The sequence below is a fragment of the Chiloscyllium punctatum genome, chromosome 9 (genome assembly GCF_047496795.1).
Source record: "Chiloscyllium punctatum isolate Juve2018m chromosome 9, sChiPun1.3, whole genome shotgun sequence".
NCBI classification, from domain to species: Eukaryota; Metazoa; Chordata; class Chondrichthyes; order Orectolobiformes; family Hemiscylliidae; genus Chiloscyllium; species Chiloscyllium punctatum.
The window spans coordinates 43,332,332-43,351,022 of record NC_092747.1 but is presented as its reverse complement, the minus strand read 5'-3'; the positions used below and the strand labels follow the sequence as shown (position 1 = coordinate 43,351,022).

General features: G+C 43.0%; 1 protein-coding gene across 5 annotated transcripts in view; it reads right to left on the bottom strand.

Annotated features, from left to right (window-relative positions):
* The window catches only part of sacs (sacsin molecular chaperone), a 140,564-nt gene that overhangs the window by 106,950 nt on the left and 14,923 nt on the right, over window positions 1–18,691 (bottom strand). For 4 of the 5 annotated variants that reach the window (XM_072577362.1, XM_072577359.1, XM_072577363.1 and 1 more), the window contains exon 1: window positions 2,675–2,910. The exons of the other annotated variant lie outside the window; for it this stretch is intronic. The gene's annotated coding sequence lies outside the window, so the exon portion shown is untranslated. Of the gene's footprint in view, window positions 1–2,674; window positions 2,911–18,691 lie in introns of those variants that run through there. 5 annotated transcript variants of the gene reach the window in all.

Sequence of the window (18,691 nt, the reverse complement as noted above, 5' to 3'; positions counted from 1 at the left end):
CCAGTTCTCCAGCTTGTCCTTACCACCTTTCTTAAATAGTGGCACCACATTAGCCAACCTCCAGTCTTCTGGCACCTCACCTGTGGCTATCCATGATATAAGTATCTCATCAAGGGGCCCAGCAATCACTTCCCTAGCTTCCCACAGGGCTTTAGGGTACACATGATCAAGTCCTGGGGAATTACCCACCTTAAGCATTTTATGACTTGCAGCACCTCCTCCTCTATAATATTGACATTTTTCACAATGTCGATTTAATGTGAGTTCTGAATTTAATGCAAATTCTAATGCCATCTGTGCAAAAAGCACAGTTAATGAATATTATTTCTGTGAGTTTACTCCAAGTTGCAACCAGTAGCGATATCAAATGACAAGCCAATCACGTTTTCCCATTAGAATGTCTTGCTAATGTTTACCCATGTCGATGTTTTCAGAAAACTAGCACCTCATTTTCTTGTAAAGGTAACCTACGTCTCTTTAGGTCTTTAGCACCATAGTTGGAGTGTAATTACCAAGGTTGTTGGTTCAATCCTCACACTATTCAGCATCACTTGCTTTCATGTTAACCCCAAATTCTGAGGAGTCTTGCAGAACAGTATTCTCGTGTCCCTATCTCTGGGCCAGAAGTTCAAGTCTTACCAGGTGTATCATAACATGTCTAGAAAAGTTGATTAATGTAACTGGGGATACATTTCTTTAGGAAAAACAAGGCTAGGGCATACAGGATGTAAGGGAGGATACTGGGAAACATTGAGGATCAAAGGAATCTTGGTCTGCATGTACACTGGTCCTTTAAGGTAGCATGACAAGTGGATAAAGTGGTTAAGAAGCATATAGGATACTTGCCTTTGTTAGTGGAGGGACAGAGTTTCCAGCAAGGAGGTTACTGTGTAAAACATTGGTTAGGGAATAGCTAGAGTATTGTGTACAGCTCTCGAATTCACATTACAGGAGGGATGTGATAGATTTGGAGAGGCTGCAGAGGAGATTCACCAGGATGTTGCCTGGGAAGTTTCAGTTCTGAAGAGAATTTAAACAGACTGCAGTTGTTTTCCTTAAGTTCAGGGGACATGATTGAGAATGGACACATTTATGAGGGGCATAGACAGGGTAGAGAGGAAGGGACTTGTCCCCATTATGGAGAGATCAGTGACCAGGGGGCATGGAATGACAGTAAGCACAGATTAGAGGAAATATGAGGAAAAAGGTGGTTGGAATCTGGAACTAACTGCTTCTGAGGGTGATAATGACAGAAATCCTCATAATATTTAAGTAGTATTTACACGTGCACATGCAATGCAAAGGCTTACAAGGCTGTGCACCAGGTGCAGGAAAATGGGATTAGAATAGTCCAGTGATTGTTTTTGAATGGCATGGGTGCAATGGGCCAAAGGGCCTTTTCTTGTGCTGTAGATCTCTCTGACAATGCACTTTGTAAAATTGATTGGAAACTTACGATATACATCGCGGCAACTAGGCCTTTTTATTCCCTTCAATAAGAAATAAGAACCACACAAAGCAAGGCATACAACTGCATTCCATGTAATCATTAAGATAAAATGTTTTAGAACTTAAAGCCCTCCTTCTCCAAATTATACCTATTTCACAGAAAGTGCTGCTTTTCTTTTGCAAAGTTATTGACTGACTGCCTAAAGTCTTCACTTCGTTGCACCAGGTGGGTATTCTTTGCTTCTCTAATTTGACTCTGAGTTCAAGTTTACAAGCAAAACAACCTTCAAATCTCCTGGTATTTGAAGCAACAGCAGGCACTGTAATTCCAGACCGGTGGCTTAATTCAGGAAACAGCTTCAATGTTAATTGCACTGCCGAATAACCATCGTTAAATAACAAAATGTCATATTTGTGCAGAAAGCATTAGAATTTTGTTTTTGCAACAATTAGCAACATAGATCCGAAGACAATATTTCGACAGCCAGTGAAACAAATAATTCCCCAGACTCGAATAATGAAACTGATATTGGAAAAGTCAGTGGCAGTTTTAATCTTCAACGTAATCCCTTATTTCTACTTAGTAGAAAAACATTCAGACTCTTTAGAACGATGAAGATCAATGCCATTTGGGGTTAAAATATTCATTAAAATATCTGTCCTAGCAAAGATTAATTCAATTACTGTAATTGGTTTAAATATTTGAGTTGCCATCAGGCAAGACCAAACCCTCTCCACGATAAGTTGACATGTTAAATTTTAGTTTTTTTATTCTTAATTACGAGATGAAAATAATTAATTATGGTCCAGAAACGCAACGTTAACCTGTTACCTTTATAACTAGGACTTCCTAACTAACTGGCGTACATAGGTCCACCGCCGATCAGATGGCGTTTATTTCCATGCCTCAGCCATACTGCACCACATCCACGATGACTGCAGTTGGCTGCTGCGCATTGAGCATCGAGAGCTGTCATCAGAGGGTGAGAAACCCCCATGAGGTACAGCCCTGAGTACTAATCCAGTATGTAAACGTGCACAAAGGACTGCGGCGCCCGGAAAAAAAAGCAGAGGAGAGGAGCTCGCTGAGGTTCCTGTCCCTATGGACTTGGCCAGCACTGCACTAAGATCATTGTTGCTCCTCAGGGCTGATCCATTTTCCAAATTGTGCTAATGAGAACTCTAAAACATAAATATCAGTTCTGGAAATAAAGGCAGTACTTACACTTTCTGCCCCAGTTTCTCTCTGTCTTTGAGGTATCCTCAAATATCCTTTAGTCTTTAACAGTGGAGTGTTGCTTCAGGACAGATCGGTGCCGCTGCAGGTTTGGCAGGGGATCCCCGCGCTGAAACCGAACACAGTCCGGTAGAAGGTAATGTATGCTCAGGGTGCCGCAGCCTCAGCTGCAACCACATCATTAAACATCCAATGCTGCAGCATCAAACAATACCCACTCTCTCTCTCCCTTTTCCAGCACACTGCACTGCGCAGGCGTCTAGCTCATTTCAAGCAACAGGAATGACCTTTGTGTGCCGTACAGTCAAAAACATCGCAGAAGTAGCGGGAGAATTAAATCTATTACCTCAGATCATATCTCATTGACTGTCCGATTGGTCAAAACGCCTGATACCTCATAGCTAGACACTTTCACTATACTCCCGTACTTGAGTACACGTGTCAATGAAATCTAAAAGTTAAATCTAACTTTAACTGTGCACTGATACAGCCAGCCGTACGAGTGAATTATAATCACCACTGTTAATTGGTTACGTATTTCATTTTGGATGTGATGGGCCCAGAGGCCTTTGAGTCTTGAAGACTATAATTCACATTTTAAAGCGGTAAATCCTCCATTGGTAAATGGTGGATGGACATTAAAGAAGAAGCTCTACATTTTTGAGATGCTGTATTAACTACCTTTTTCTCAAGCCAGGCTAAGTTCATAAGAGATATTGAATAGTCTTCTACACTTGCTATTCAACTGTTCAAAGACAGTGACTTTCACTAAAGTTTCTCCAACGGCAGAACTGTCTTCCAGGTGAAGGAGAAAAACTTACATCTAAAGCTTATATGTCATTCAGAAGATGATTAATTAATTGGTTCTTAGCTGGACAACTTCTCTGACTTGTGTTTTGTTTTCTCTACTCCAAAAATACACATGGTTCTTCCATGAGCCAGTTCTCTGATTTATAACCTTGCTTCCTGCCTATTCCGAGTTCCCCAACTCATAACACAATCCTCGCCATTGACTCCGGCCCGTGTCATCCCGCTGGTAACTTGCTTCCCTCTAACGCGAAGGTAACCACATCAAACTCCATTATGTCTCAATTACTTCATGAGCCACCTTGATTACTGGAACTTTTCTTTGTTGACCACGTTTCTTCTTTTATCAATTCCAGTATGTCTAAATCTTGCTGCTGGCACCCTTTCATAAATTCTCATCATCACACTAACGCTCTACCTTACTGGCTCCCAGCCTTTTAACATTTCAAATTGTAATAGTCATAGAATGATATAGACGTACAGCACAGAAACAGACCCTTTGGTCCAACTCGTCCATGCCGACCAGATATCCCAACTCAATCTAGTCCCACCTGCCAGCACCTGGCCCATATTCCTCCAAACCCTTCCTATTCATATACCCATCCAAATGCCTTTTAAATGTTGCAATTGTACCAGCCTCCACCACTTCCTCTGGCAGCTCATTCCATACACACACCACACTCTATGTGAAAAAGTTGCCCCTTAGGTCTATTTTATATCTTTCCCCTCTCACCCTAAACCTATGCCCTCTAGTTCTGGACTCCCCGACCCCAGGGAAAAGACTTTGTCTATTTATCCTGTCTATCATTTTGTAAACCTCTATAAGGTCACCCCTCAGCCTCCGACACTCCAGGGAAAACAGCCCTAGTCTGTTCAGCCTCTCCCTATAGCTCAAATCCTCCAAACCTGGCAAAACCCTTGTAAATCTTTTCTGAACCCTTTCAAGTTTCACAACATCTTTCCGATAGGAAGGAGACCAGAATTGCATGCAATAGTCCAACAGTGGCCTAACAAATTACCTGTATAGTCGCAACATGACCTCCCAACTCCTGTACTCAGTACTCTGACCAATAAAGGAAAGCATACCAAACACCTTCTTCACTATCCAATCTACCTGCAACTCCACTTTCAAGGAGCTATGAACCTGCACTCCAAGGTCTCTTTGTTCAGCAACACTCCCTTGGACCTTATTATTAAGTGTATAAGTCCTGCTAAGATTTGCTTTCCCAAAATGCAGCACCTCGCATTTATCTGAATTAAACTCCATCTGCCACTTCTCAGCCCATTAGCCCATCTGGTCAAGATTCTGTTGTAATCTGCGGTAACCTTCTTTGCTGTCCACTACAAAACAATGCAACAGCATATAAATCAGTAATTGCTGCTCCCAGAATTCGAGAAAATCACGTCCAGCACCTAAAATACCTCAAAAAAAGGAGCAGCTGTTACCGCCAAAAAATTTTTCCTGTCCTCCATCTTGGATTACCCAGAATCCTCATGTTCATCTTTAAATCCCATGACAGTCTTATCCCAACCATCACTAACTTCACAATCCATATCTATCATATCCTCCAAAATCTCTTTTTGATTCAAAATACTTGGCATACCACGAGGAACAATCATAAGCTGCCTGGGATTAGTTTCCTGGTAGATCCCTCAACTTTCTTGAAAGCAACAACTTACATTATGTCTAGCCCATATAATGAAATAAAACATCCGTTGACATGTGGCATTACCTTCAGTGAAAACAAGCCCCCAACCTCAACCACTTCCCAATATCAACATCCTGTTTGTTACTATTGACCAGGAACTAAACTGGAACAGGTAAAAGTTAGGACTGCAGATGCTGGAGCCTAGAGTCGAGAGTGTGGTGCTGGAAAAGCACAGCAGGTCAGGCAGCATCTGAGGAGCAGGAAAATCGACGTTTCGGGCAAAGGCCCTTCATCAGGAATGAGGCTGGGAGCCTCGGGGGTGGAGAGATAAATGGGTGGGGGATGGGGTTGGGTGAAGGTAGTTGAAAGGTGGATAAGGGTGGGGGTAATAGGTCAGAGAGGAGGGTGGAGCGGATATGTGGGAAGGAAGATGGATAGGTGAGACAGGTCATGAGGACGGTGCTGAGCTGAGAGATTGGAACTGGAATAAGGTAGGGGGAGGTAAAATGAGGAAACTGGTGAAATCCACATTGATACCATAGGGTTGAAGGGTTCCAAAGCGGAAATTGAGGTGTCAGGTGGTGAGGGTGTGGCGATGGAGGAGGCCCCGGACCTACATGTCTTTGGCGAAGTGGAAGGGGGAGTTGAAGGGGCAGTGGGGTCGGTTCATGCGGGTGTCCCGGAGATGTTCTCTAAAGCGTTCTGCGAGTAGACATCCAGTCTTCCCAATGTAGCGGAGACCACAGATATAGTAAATGACACGTGGAAGTTCAGGTGAAAAGTTGATGGCTGTGGCTCCTTTTGGGCCTTGGACGGAGGTGTGGGCACAGGTTTTGCAATCCCTGTGGTGGCAGGGGAAGGTGCCAGGAGGGGAGAGTGGGTTGTTGGGCTGGGGGGGTGGATGCGTGGACCTGACAAGGTAGTCACGGAGGGAATGGTCTTTACGGAAAATGGATAGGGATGGGGAGGGAAATATATCTCAGGTGGTGGGGTCTGTTTGTAGGTGGCAGAATTGGCAGAGGATGATGCGATGTATATGACGGTTGGTGGGGTAGAAGGTGAGGACCAGGGAGGTTCTGTCTTTGTTGCGGTTGGAGGAGTGGGGTTCAAGGGCAGAGGTGCAGAAAGTGGATGAGATGCAGAACCATACAGATACTATAGTTACAATAGAAAGTCAGAGCTGGGAATTCTGCTGTAGGTGCCTTTGACAGCCCCTTCCAACACCACAATCACTACCAGAAGGGCAAGGGCAACAGATATACAGAACTACTTGAACCTGCAAGTTCTCATTTAAACCATACAGCATTCCAACTTGGATCAGTTTCTTCACTGCCCCCAGGTCAAAATCCCATAAGGTCCTCCCTAACAGTATTGTGGGTGCTCCTGTACATCACAGGCTGTGATGGTTCAAGTAGGGCACTCGCCATTACTATTCTCAAGGGCAATTATGGATGGACAATCAACATTTGCCAATGCAACAACATCCATGTCCTATCAAAGATTAGAAAACAAAATTGATTAGAATATATGTGTAACTAGGTGGTCTGTGTAACCTAAAGGACATGGTATCGAAGTTCTGTTTGGGGTTAACAAGAATGTTAAGATGACCACATTTACGATTTGACTTGACACAGTGCTGAGGGCAGATGGAATAAGTAGCAAGGATCTAGGTTTATGGTCAAAGATCGAAAATGTACCTTTGTTAGAATTGTAGAGAATGTCATTTAAAATTTAATTAGGGCTGTTTCACTGCCGAGGTAGGACTTTGATTGTGGATTAACGAGCAGTTTGAGCTGATGAAAGCAAATACAGCTATGATCTATGTGTGGCCATACTGTACCTCTGACTTCCAGTGGTTCACTGATTAGTCTGAATCCGTATCCTTGGTTGAAATTTCTGCATGACCTTGCTGTAATCTGCACCTGGCCAATGAATTGCTAGAACATTTGTGCTCACCTAATTCTGGTCTCTGTTGCCATCTCACCTGTGTGGTGCAATATTGGATTTTGTTCCATAATGCTCTTGTGAAGCACATTGAGATTTTTATTTACATTAAAAGCCTAAAATAGGAGTGTTATTTGTTTTAAAAACATAAGACAAGTTAACCAACCTAAGTTAAGTTGTTGAGGATTTCAGGTACTGCAATTTATTTCAGTATTTTGAGTTTGAAGGAATAGCAAAAACAAATTGCCCTGCTCACTATTTCATAACCCCTGTTGAGAAAACATCATGAATGTCACATGCTTTCATTCAATGATCAAATAGGCATGAAGGGCTGAATGGCATACTTGCGTCTGCTCCTGTTTCTTATGTTTTTAAGCCATATAGAATGGGTTTAGCCACATTGATCTCACCGTTGAATTTCATAATCATAGTTGAGTAGATTCATTGTCTGGACACTTATTAGAGAGATATCTTTACCTGCAGAACAACAATACACCAGGATGAATATATTCCCAGGACTAGAGATAAACAGGCTAATGTTCATATAGTGCGTTAGTGTAAAGTGAGTTGCCAATTCACTCATAACTGTTACACATTGTCCAAAAGGTTCAATTTATTCACAAGAAGAATAAAAATTTATGCACCTAAATACTGTCTGTGGAGTTTTTCAAATAAGTTACTGAGAGACTTTTCTGTGATTTTCCAACAATGTCAACATTCCACAGTTTTAAACTGTGTGTCTTCTTCGGGAAGATGCAAAGGATTGAATGTCTCACTGACATATTGATAAAAATAGTTTGATACAGCTGCTATCACATAGTCCATTATCTGTTCCATAAATTTGCTAGTATCTGCTGTTCTATTGAAACTGATTCCAAGGTCATAGAGAAACTTCCATTATTAAGGAAAACACTGATTTTTTTAAAAATTCAGAGTGTTTGTCATATTGCAAAATTAAACATATAGTGAATTAAATTTAATGACCAAATTCAATCTTAGGATTTCAGATCTGGATAAGATTGACTACTAATATTTTTTATATTTTTGATATTGCTGACAATGTTTATTTTTCATTGGTTTACTGCTGTAAATAACTTACATTACCAAGAGAAAAGTTGTTACAAATATAAGTTTATATTCTTATTAGGATTTCTACAACAATATTGAATCTATTTCCAAAGAGTCTCCACAGTTAAAAAAAAAGAAATGACTTATAAATTAATTAAATAGAAGATTGTCACTCTGCATGAAAAACCTGGAATGCCCTTCCAAATAATACTGAGGGTGTACCCACTGCAAGGACTGCAGTGGTTCAAGAAGATATCGTGACACCATCTTATTGAGGGCAATGAGGAGTGGGCATTAAATGCTGGCCCAGTCTGTGATGCCAAACCATCTGAATTTCTTTTTAATATTGTCATGATGTATCTGTGAACAGGTGGAAACGAGAAACGAAATTATATGAACTCCAGTACAAATCCTGAAGAAATCAATGAATGCTCGAGTGGATCCTGAGAACTGGAGAAATATGTTACCTTACATTTTCTTTTCGAATAGGAGCAAAAGTGACCCAGAAAGCTACAGGTTAATGAGCTTGATATCCATTGTGGACAAAATCAAATAAACCCTTACTGAACATGAAAGGTCTGGATAGAAATAAAGTTAAAGCCAATATGGCCCCATGACAGCAAAGGGTTACCACCCTGAGTTACTGAACATTGTTGGATAAACTCAAATGGAGCTTGATAATGATAAGACAGTGCATGCAATTTACTTGGATTTAATTAAGGTTTTTGTTACAGATCCTGGAGCTAGACTGTTCTTGAAAATAAAGGAAATGGAAATTAGTGGAAATATTTTTCAATGATCATCCGCTCGAAGCTATAGCAATTATCATCAGCCTCGGAGCATGTTATCAGTGGGGTCCTACATGAGGTTTGTTTTGGAACCTCTTTTGCTTCATTATAGAGCTAAGAGTCACGGACTAGAGTGGCTAAACCTACAGGCAGTACAATGCCAGTGAATGTTCTCAAGCCACAGTTGAACAATGGAATTGGGCAGATATGAAGCAGTTAAAATTCAAAGTAGAGAACTGCAGAGTGGATTACAGAGAACAAATCAGATCAGTAACGACTATTCTTAAAACAGAAAATAAATTAATGAACTTGAAAAATGAAACTTAACAGTGACCAGGTAAATTGAAGGTGCCACAACAATGCTCAGTGGGCTAAGTACAATAAATCAGATTATGGTATGCATTACAATATTATTTTTGAATCAGTATGAATCATTATCATTGCAAATTATTAATATAACTGTACTTAAAATACTATGTGCACATTTCATCAGAACAGTTTCATACATGCACAGTTTAATGTTATGAGGTGTGGGGAGGTTAAACACTTTCGGATAGCTTACACAGACTCTTTATTCCCCCTGGAAGTTCCAGTGCACTGTAGTTTAGGATGTACAAGGTAGAGGATGCACTGCAGTAATTCACCAAGTATGTGTCAGCACTTCCTAGCCACAGCACATCCATCACCCAGAAGGAGAAGAGTAGCATTTTCACAGGAACATCATCATTTTTCAAAGTCCCCTCCAAATAACACACAAACCTGAAATGGAGATATGCCACTGCCTATACACATCACTGAGGCAATATCCTGGAATATTATTATGGCATAAAGACTGCAGCAATTCAACAAGGGATGAAACTAGCAAGGCAGCAAAATGAAGCTCAGGGAATGTAATCAGTTAAATAATTAAATAGATGGTTTGCCATCATCTCCTAACCAGGGGTTTAGCAATGATGACAGGTGGGAAGCTTAGATGTAAAGGCTAGAGCTACAGAAACCAAAGCTACAAAAACTTAAGATGACATTTCTAGACAAGTGGACTGTACCACACCTAATAGCTAGTCTTCAGCCACTCAACAGGGCAAGGACACTGCTGCTAGTGCTGTCAAGGTCACCATGGTCTTTATTTTCACTTTCATTCAGCCTTCTGAGTAGAGAGGTGGTGTTCAATTCTCCATACATTACTAACTTAAGAAGGTGACTGAGGCCTTGTAGAGGGGTCATCATCATTTTTGTACCAGCTAGAGAGAAACAGGAGAAGAGAGCAGGTGGACAATAGCAGGAGTGTAGGGTATAATCAACTATCTGCATGTAGTTCTGAGGGCCCCCTTGTTAATGGACAGATGTACCAGAACTGCAAGGGCTATCATTGCATGCTGTGAAGAACCAGACACTGATTACTAGGTGATAATAGATACCGATTTCACACCTGTCTTGTGCCTCCCCCTCCAACTGGTGACAACAGGAGGAGGGCAGATCTACACTGAACATCGACAGCAACCAAGCAGTATATGGAACTATGATTGACATTCCAAAACAATAGTCAACAGCCTGAAGTTCTCCAGCACTCACTGGAACATGTCTCCATGTTTCTGGAGGCCTATTCCATCCTCCACAACCTTGAGGATGCAGCCCTTGCTACCAGGTCTTAAAAGACCACCTTGGAAGGAGGAGGAAAGGCTGAGACACCTGGCATCCCTCCACTGTTCCTTTGTTTTCATGCAGTTTGTCTGGTAGATATCCTGGACTCCTGCAGACAGATGACCTATCTCTTCCCCTCAACCTCTGCCCCCAAGACCTTCAGTGCAATGTTAGAATCTTGGAGCCCACTCTTGTATCCTGTTGCACCATAATTTACCCTTCACCCTGCTCTGACTATCTCCAGTAGTTTGTGCATCTGCTCCAGCCAGAATGTACCCTCACCTTAAGCAGTGAAAGCTGATTTTAAATAGTCATAACCCAGCATGAGCCATTTAGGTAGCGTGAAATTGGTCTGCTGTTTAATAAAAAAGAACAGGCATCGATAAATACGTTATTGTTTTTGGTTTTGGGGTTCATAAAATTTAACTCCCACGGACGGTCAAATGTGATTATTTGGACCTTATCTTTGAGGAAGGGAGTTGGTTAGCTGGATAGCCAGTTCATGATGCAGAGTGATGCTAACAGTATGGGTTTAATTCCTCATGTTGCTGAGGTTATCATGAAGAGCTCTCCTTCTCAACCTCTCCCTTCACCTCAGGCATGGTGACACTCAGGTGATGCCATCACCAGTCATCTCTCTGTCTCTGTCTTTCTCTCTCTCTGTCGCTCTCTCTTTTTCTGTGTGTGTCTCTCTCTCTCTCTCTGTAACGAGAGAGAAACCCAATGGCCTGGTAAGACTGTGATGACTTTAACTTTGAGGATCCTTTTATGTGTAGATCATGTTACCTTTCCTGAGCTATAGAAGTACATTCACTGAATTCAAATGCCCTAAAATATCGTTTTCACATCACAGAATGTCTCCTTCACTTTTAATTCCATTCATGCATCAATTTGCAATGCAAGTCTAAAATGTGCCTCTTCCAGGATGCAAACCTCTAAGATGACAGGCTATTCTAGATTTTTTTTTAAATTATAACTACCTAACGCAAATTAAAAAGCTGATGATTGTTCAAGACAAGGGAAGGCTGAAAGAGAGACAGAACTAGTACATAACAAGCTGAAAGGCGTGTTTTCTCTGCGTCGTTATGTCCCGTGGGGATTGAGATGGAGCTCGGTGATTGTGCAGCCTCTCTGCAGCTCTGTGCATGGCAGTCGGCATAACAACATCATGCTGCTGCAGTCACTAACCATTTTTCCAGCTGCTGCCACACAGGAACTGCAGAGCTCCACACAGCAGCTGGAGAAATAGGAGGGAGCAGAGCTTGTCAAATAGCCCAAAGATTATACTCTGAAGTACTAGTAAACCAATGAAGTTGTTTGTGAGTCTGCAATTCGAGCAGAACTCTTAATCCATTTAAAGCTGCTAAGTTTATGTCACTATTCAAGTAATGGAGAGAAGAATTTCAACAGCATCCATCAGGTTTCGTGCACCAATATTCCACGACTTCATTCACTTTGTATGAGGTTTACTGCCATCAGTCCTCCTTTGACAATCTACCTTTTTAAGCAGTCCCTCTTGGTTGATGTTGACTTGCTTCCAGATTTGAAATGAGTTGTCAGGTGCCTAAATAGTCCAACGCATGACCTGCAGTCATAGGTGGAACAGATGGTGATTGGCAGAATGGAAGGGTGAGATGCTCCTTTCTCTGTCAATATTTGAGTTCAGCTTGTTGTTGATGATGAGATTCAATATCCCTCCCATATACTTTCCCTCTACTGTTGGCAGTCTTTGAGTAAGGGTTTCCCTGTAGTCAATGGGAATGTTTTGAAGGAGGCTTTTGGTTGTTGCCAAAGTGTTTCCTCAGCCCAGCTGGGGCTCACTTGCCCTGCTGATGCATTGAGGAAAATGCTAGTGTCAGGAGTCTCATGCACCATGAGGCACACCCAGCAGAGTTGGTCAAGCATGGCCAATATTCTGATGCTGGGGCATTGAGCTGAGCAAGAACTCTGATGCTTGCACATCGATCCTGCCAAAGGATTTGCAGGATCTTAATAAGGCATCATTGGTTTGTGATGCCCACTGTATATAGTCCATATCTCTGAGCCATATAGGAGGGTGGGTATCACGGCTCAACTGTAGGCCGTAAGCTTGGTGCTATGTTTGAGCTCCTAGTTTTCAAATGCTTTCTTTCTCAGGCGTTTAAAACCTGAGTTGGCACATTGAAGGCAGTGTTAAAACTTGTCTTCAGTGTCTTCCTTTTGTTATGAAGGTGAAGGTATGTACTGTACCTTTAAGAGAGAGTGAATGCTGTTTTGCAGTGAAAGCTTGCAGGCACCTGTCATGTGACTGACTAGCAGTCTCAGGGTGTACTGCAACATTGAAAATATGTAACATCTGGCTATGAAACAAATACCTGGGTTTTGGTTGCTATTTTTACAACAATTCAAATTGAACCAATCAGTTTAAATTATGCCCCAGGATACTGGGGCATCAATTTTTAATTTATTGTTTTGCCAGACATCAAACCAATGAGACGCTCAATGCTGGGGGTATAAAGAAGCAGATATTTTGACAGTTAGACAGAGAGACAAACTGCCATCACCAGAGTAACTGCCAGCAACATACTCTCTATAAAACGTACCTTTTTCATATGAAACATCTTTGCAGCAAAAGACTGAAAATGACCCAGGGAGATCTACAGCCAGAGAAAGACAGGCACCGATGATGATAGCCGCTGTGTGGTTTTGAAATTAAGTTGATGTAATTTTAATACGGGTTTTATCAGGCCAGTATATTGTTATAGAGTGGCAGGTAGATAATAAACATTTAAGAGAAAGTAGGCTTAGAATTGTAAATAGCTGTTGTTCAATGTTCATTTTGGAGTTAAAGAATAAATTGATGTTTTTTCTTTAAATAGTGGAATTTCGGAGTTCTCTGTCACTCATACTTTAACAGATTATGGGGCAAGGTGAGCTTTTCTTGGTGTTTAGTTTAATTAGCAAAAGTGTTCACCACTGTGTCGTAACACTTAACAATAGGCGACAAGGTATGAATTGTGAGTGAAGCAATTCCACAGAGGCCAGTATCCCATCACCAAACTCCTATTTATTTACACATGGAGGGCCCTTGACACTGATATAGCTGCCTCAGAGCCAGCTCTCAGAGTGAACAGAACCTCTGACACTCCTATTTCTATCTGTCAGCCAGGGCTCACTGACTGGGCCAGGTTAACAGCCACAATCAGGGAATTCATATTCTATAAGGCCCACCTGGCTGGCCTCATTAAAACCATCACATCCCATCCCTTCAGAGTCTGAGGACAAAGGCAGGTTCTTTTTTTTTGTTCCTCCTGATGTGTTTTAGCATCGGGTCAGGTTCCTCCAACTCTGCCTCAGATATTAGATTACTTACAGTGTGGAAACAGGCCCTCTGGCCCAACAAGTCCACACCGACCCTCCAAAGAGCAACCCACCCACACCCGTTCCCCTACATTTACCCCTTCACCTAACACAATGGGCAATTTAGTATGGCCAATTCACCTAACCTGCACATCTTTGGATTGTGGGAGGAAACCGGAGCACCCGGAGGAAACCCATGCAGACACAGGAAGAATGTGCAAACTCCACACAGGCAGTTGCCTGAGGCGGGAATTGAACCTGGGTATCTGGTGATGTGAGGCAGCTGTGCTAACCACTGTGACACCGTGCTGCCCCTATATGTGTGGAGTGTAACATGTTATAGCTCATCTCTTGCATCCAGAGCATCTCGAAAGAACTTCATTCTCTTCTTCAGGCGGCAAAGGCATCAAGGCAGCACCAACACTATGTCCATCTCAGATTCCGAGATATCTTCAACGTTTGATCAAAACGGGAAACCCATGGCGCGTTTTGCAAGGTTGCAGCTTTCAAATGGCCCACGTGCTTTTTCAAGACTGTCGCACCTACCTGAACTTTATATATCACTGGACCTGACCTCTCATCGATGATGCCTTTTACCCATGCAGAGCCTTTCATAGAATCACTCCAGTGTGAAAACAGGCCATTTGGCCCAACAAGTCCACACCAACCCTCTGAAGAATATCCCACCCAGACCTATTACTCTACACTTCCCCTGACAAATGCACTATGGGCAATTTAGCATGGCCAGTCTACCTAACCTGCATATCTTTGGATTGTAGGAGGAAACCAGATCACCTGGAGGAAACCCACGCAGACACGGGGAAAATGTGCAAATTCCACACAGACAGTCGCCTGAGGCTGGAATCGAATCTGGGTCCCTAATGCTGTAAGGCAGCTCGTGTGATTCAGGAGGGTTTAAACTAGTTTGGCAGTGGGGGTGGGAATCTGAGCCACATGTCTGAGAGGGGGTCAGTTGCAGATGGGACAGGATATCTTGAATCTATCAGGAAGATTTCTCACGCGATGAAACAAAGGGATCAGTTAAAGTGTGTCTGCTTTAATGCAAGGAGTATCCGAAATAAGAGTGACGAACTTAGAGGAGAAAGTGAGGATGGCAGATGCTGGAGATCAGAGCTGAAAATGTGTTGCTGGAAAAGCGCAGCAGGCCAGGCAGCATCCAAGGAGCAGGAGCATGGCTCAGTACTTGGGGCTCTGATGTTGTGGCCATAACAGAGACGTGGGTTGCATAGGGGCAGGAATGGTTGCTTGATGTTCCAGGGTTTAGAATGTTTAAAAAGAATAGGGAGGGTGGAAAAAGAGAAGGGGGTGTAGCATTGCAAATGAGAGAGTGCATCACAGCTATAGAAACAAAGGTTGTTGAGGAAGGCTTGTCTACTGAGTCAGTATGGGTGGAAGTTAGGAACAGCAAGGGAACAGCCACCGCATTGGAGGTTTTCTACAGACCACCTAATAGCAGTAGAGAAATTGAAGATCTCATAGGCGGGCAGATTCTGGAAAATTGCAAAAGTAGCAAGGTTGTTGTTATGGGTGATTTCAACTTTCCCAATATTGACTGGAACCTCCAAAGTGCAGGTGGTTTGGAAGGAGCCATTTTTCTCAGGTGTGTTCAGGAGGGTTTCCTTAATCACTATGTAGACAGACCAATGAGGGGAGAGGCCATTTTGAATTTGGTGCTCGGCAACAAGCCAGGACAGGTGTCAGATCACGTAGTGGGAGACCACTTTGGTGAAAATGATCACAACTGCCTCACATTTAGCATAGCCTTGGAGAGTGAAAGGAGCAGTTACCGAGGGAAGATATTTAATTGGGGAATAGAAAATTATGACGCTATCAGACAGGAGTTGGGGAGTACAGACTGGGAGCAATTGTTCCATAGAAAGGGCACAGCAGACATGTGGAGACTATTTAAGGAGCAGTTATTGAAAGTGATGCAAAATTTGTTCCTCTGAGACAGGTAAGAAGGGGTAAGATTAAGGAACCTTGGATGACGAGAACAGAGGAACTTCTCGTCAAAAGGAAGAAGGCAGCGTACGTAAGGTGGAGGAAGCAAGGATCTAGCACAGCTTTATAGGATTACAGGCTTGCTAGAAAGGACCTCAGAAATGGACTGAGGAGAGCCATAAGGGGACACAAAAATGGCTTGGCAGTAAGGATTAGGGAGAACCCAAAGGCATTTTACTCATACGTGAGGAATAGGAGAATGATCAGGGAGAAGGTAAGGCTGATCAGCGATAGTGGAGGGAACTTGTGCGTGGAGTCTGAGCAGATAGGGGAAGCCTTAAATGAGCTTTTTGCTTTGGTTTTCACCAAGGAAAGGGACCTTGTTGTGATTGGAACTTTGAGGAGCTGGAATACAGTCTTGACCAGATCAAGATTGATGAAGTTGATGTGCTAGAAATTTTGGAAAACACTAAAATTGATATGTCCCCAGGGCCAGACCAGATTTATCCGAGGCTGCTCCGGGAAGCGACAAAGGAAGTTGCTAAGCCACTGGTGAGGATATTTGCCTCCTCACTCTCCACGGGAATCATACCGGAGGATTGGAAGGAGGAGAATGTTGTTCCTCTTCTCAAGAAGGGTAATAGGGAAATCCCTGGCAATTACAGACCAGTCAGTCTTACGTCTGTGGTCGGTAAAGTTTTGGAAAGAATCCTGAGGGATAGGATTTATGACTATTTGGAAAAGCATAATTAAAGGCAGTCAGCATGGTTTTGCGAGGGGCAAGTCATGCCTCACAAATCTTATTGAGTTCTTTGAGGAAGTGTCAAGATAGGTCGACGATGGTCGAGCAGTGGATGTGGTGTATATGGACTTCAGCAAGGCATTTGATAAAGTTCCCCATGGTAGGGTGATTCATAAAGTCAGGAAGTATGGGATCCAGGGAGATTTGGCTGTCTGGATTCAGAATTGATTGGCTGATAGAAGGCAGAAAGTGGTTGTAGCTGGGAAGTATTCTGCCTGGAGGACATGTTGAGTGGGGTACCGCAGGCTCTGTTCTTGAGCCTCTGCTCTTTGTAGATTTTATAAATGACTTGGATGAGGAGGTTGAGGGGTGGGTTAGTAAATTTGCAGATGACACAAAGGTTGGAGGTGTCATCGATAGTATGGAGGGCTATTGCAGGCTGCAGCGCGACATAGACAGGATGCAGAGCTGGGCTGAGAAATGGCAGATGGAGTTCAACCTGGATAAATGTGAAGTGATGCAGTTTGGAAGGTCGAACTCGAATGCTGAATATAGGGTTAAAGACAGGATTCTTGGCAGTGTGGAGGAACAGAGGGACCTGGGTGTGCAAGTACATAGATCCCTCAAACTTGCCACCCAAGTGGATAGGGCTGTTAAGAAAGCATACGGTGTTTTGGCTTTCATTAACAGGGGGATCGAGTTTAACGGCCACAAGGATTTGCTACAACTCTACAAGTCCTTGGTGAGACCACACTTGAAATATTGTGTCCAGTTCTGGTTGCCCTACTATAGGAAAGATACAGAGACTTTGGAGAGTGTGCAAAGAAGGTTTACCAGGATGCTGCCTGGACTGGAGGGCTTGCCTTATGAAGAAAGGTTGAATAAGCTGGGATTTTTCTCTCTGGAAAGAAGGAGGAAGAGAGGAGACCTGATCAAGGTGTACAAAATAATGAGAGGAATAGATAGGGTCAATAGCCAGAGACATTTCCCCAGGGCAGGATTGACTGGGACAAGAAGTTATAGTTTGAAGATATTTGGAGGAAGGGAGAAAGGAAACGTCAGAGACAGGTTCTTTAGGCAGAGTTGTGAATGTATGGAATGTGTTGCCAGCAGTGGTGGTGGAAGCAGATTCCTTGGGGACATTTAAGCGACTGCTGGACATGCACATGGATAGCTGTGAGTTGAGGGGTGCGTAGGTTAAGTTATTATATTTTACATTAGGGTTAAATCTTGGCACAACATCGTGGGCTAAAGGGCCTGTTCTGTGCTGTACTTTTCTATGTTCTATGTTCTATGTATATTGCAAATGATGCTTGCAGTTTTTCTATCCTCATCCCTGTGTTTGATGAATGAACTCCATGCATGTCAAGCCACTGTGAGTGGTTGCTCACAGTGACTAAGAACATTGAACCCATGAAAGAACCTACATAGTCAACGTATAACCGAGTCCAGGGCTTACCCAGCCATTCCCACGAAGTGAGGGGGGAGCCGCTGGCGGTAATGTTAGCCTTTGTTGGCACTCTGGGCACTGCCCCACCAACATGGCTGTGATTGCATCTGGTCACCAGACATAACTTCTCGCCAACACCTTCATTTTGTAAACCCTTGGATGACCCTGGTGAAGTTCAGCCCATATCTGGCAGCAACCTTTGCTCAGGACATCACTTACTCCCCATAATAATATGCCGTCCTCTGCTGTGAGCAGGTTTCTCTGTGTCCAAACAGGTTTCAATTCTGCTTGTGACTGCCATTTGGTTTTCCCCCATCACCACCAGCTGTTTCAGTTTTGCCAGGACCGGATCTTTCTGCATCCAAAGTCTGATATTGTCAGCTGTGACTGGAAGGGTGTCCAGAAATTTAAAAACCATTATGGACTCTTCCAGTGGTGCTGTCACCAGTGATGTATCTGCCAGTGGGAGGTAGCTCAATGCATCTGCATTTGCTACTTGGCCTCCCAGACAGTGTTCCAACTTGTAATTACATGCACTTAAAGCCCACCACTGAATTCAGCCTGAAGCTATGGGCAACACTGCCTTGTCCTTTTTAAATAGACCTAGCAGGGGTT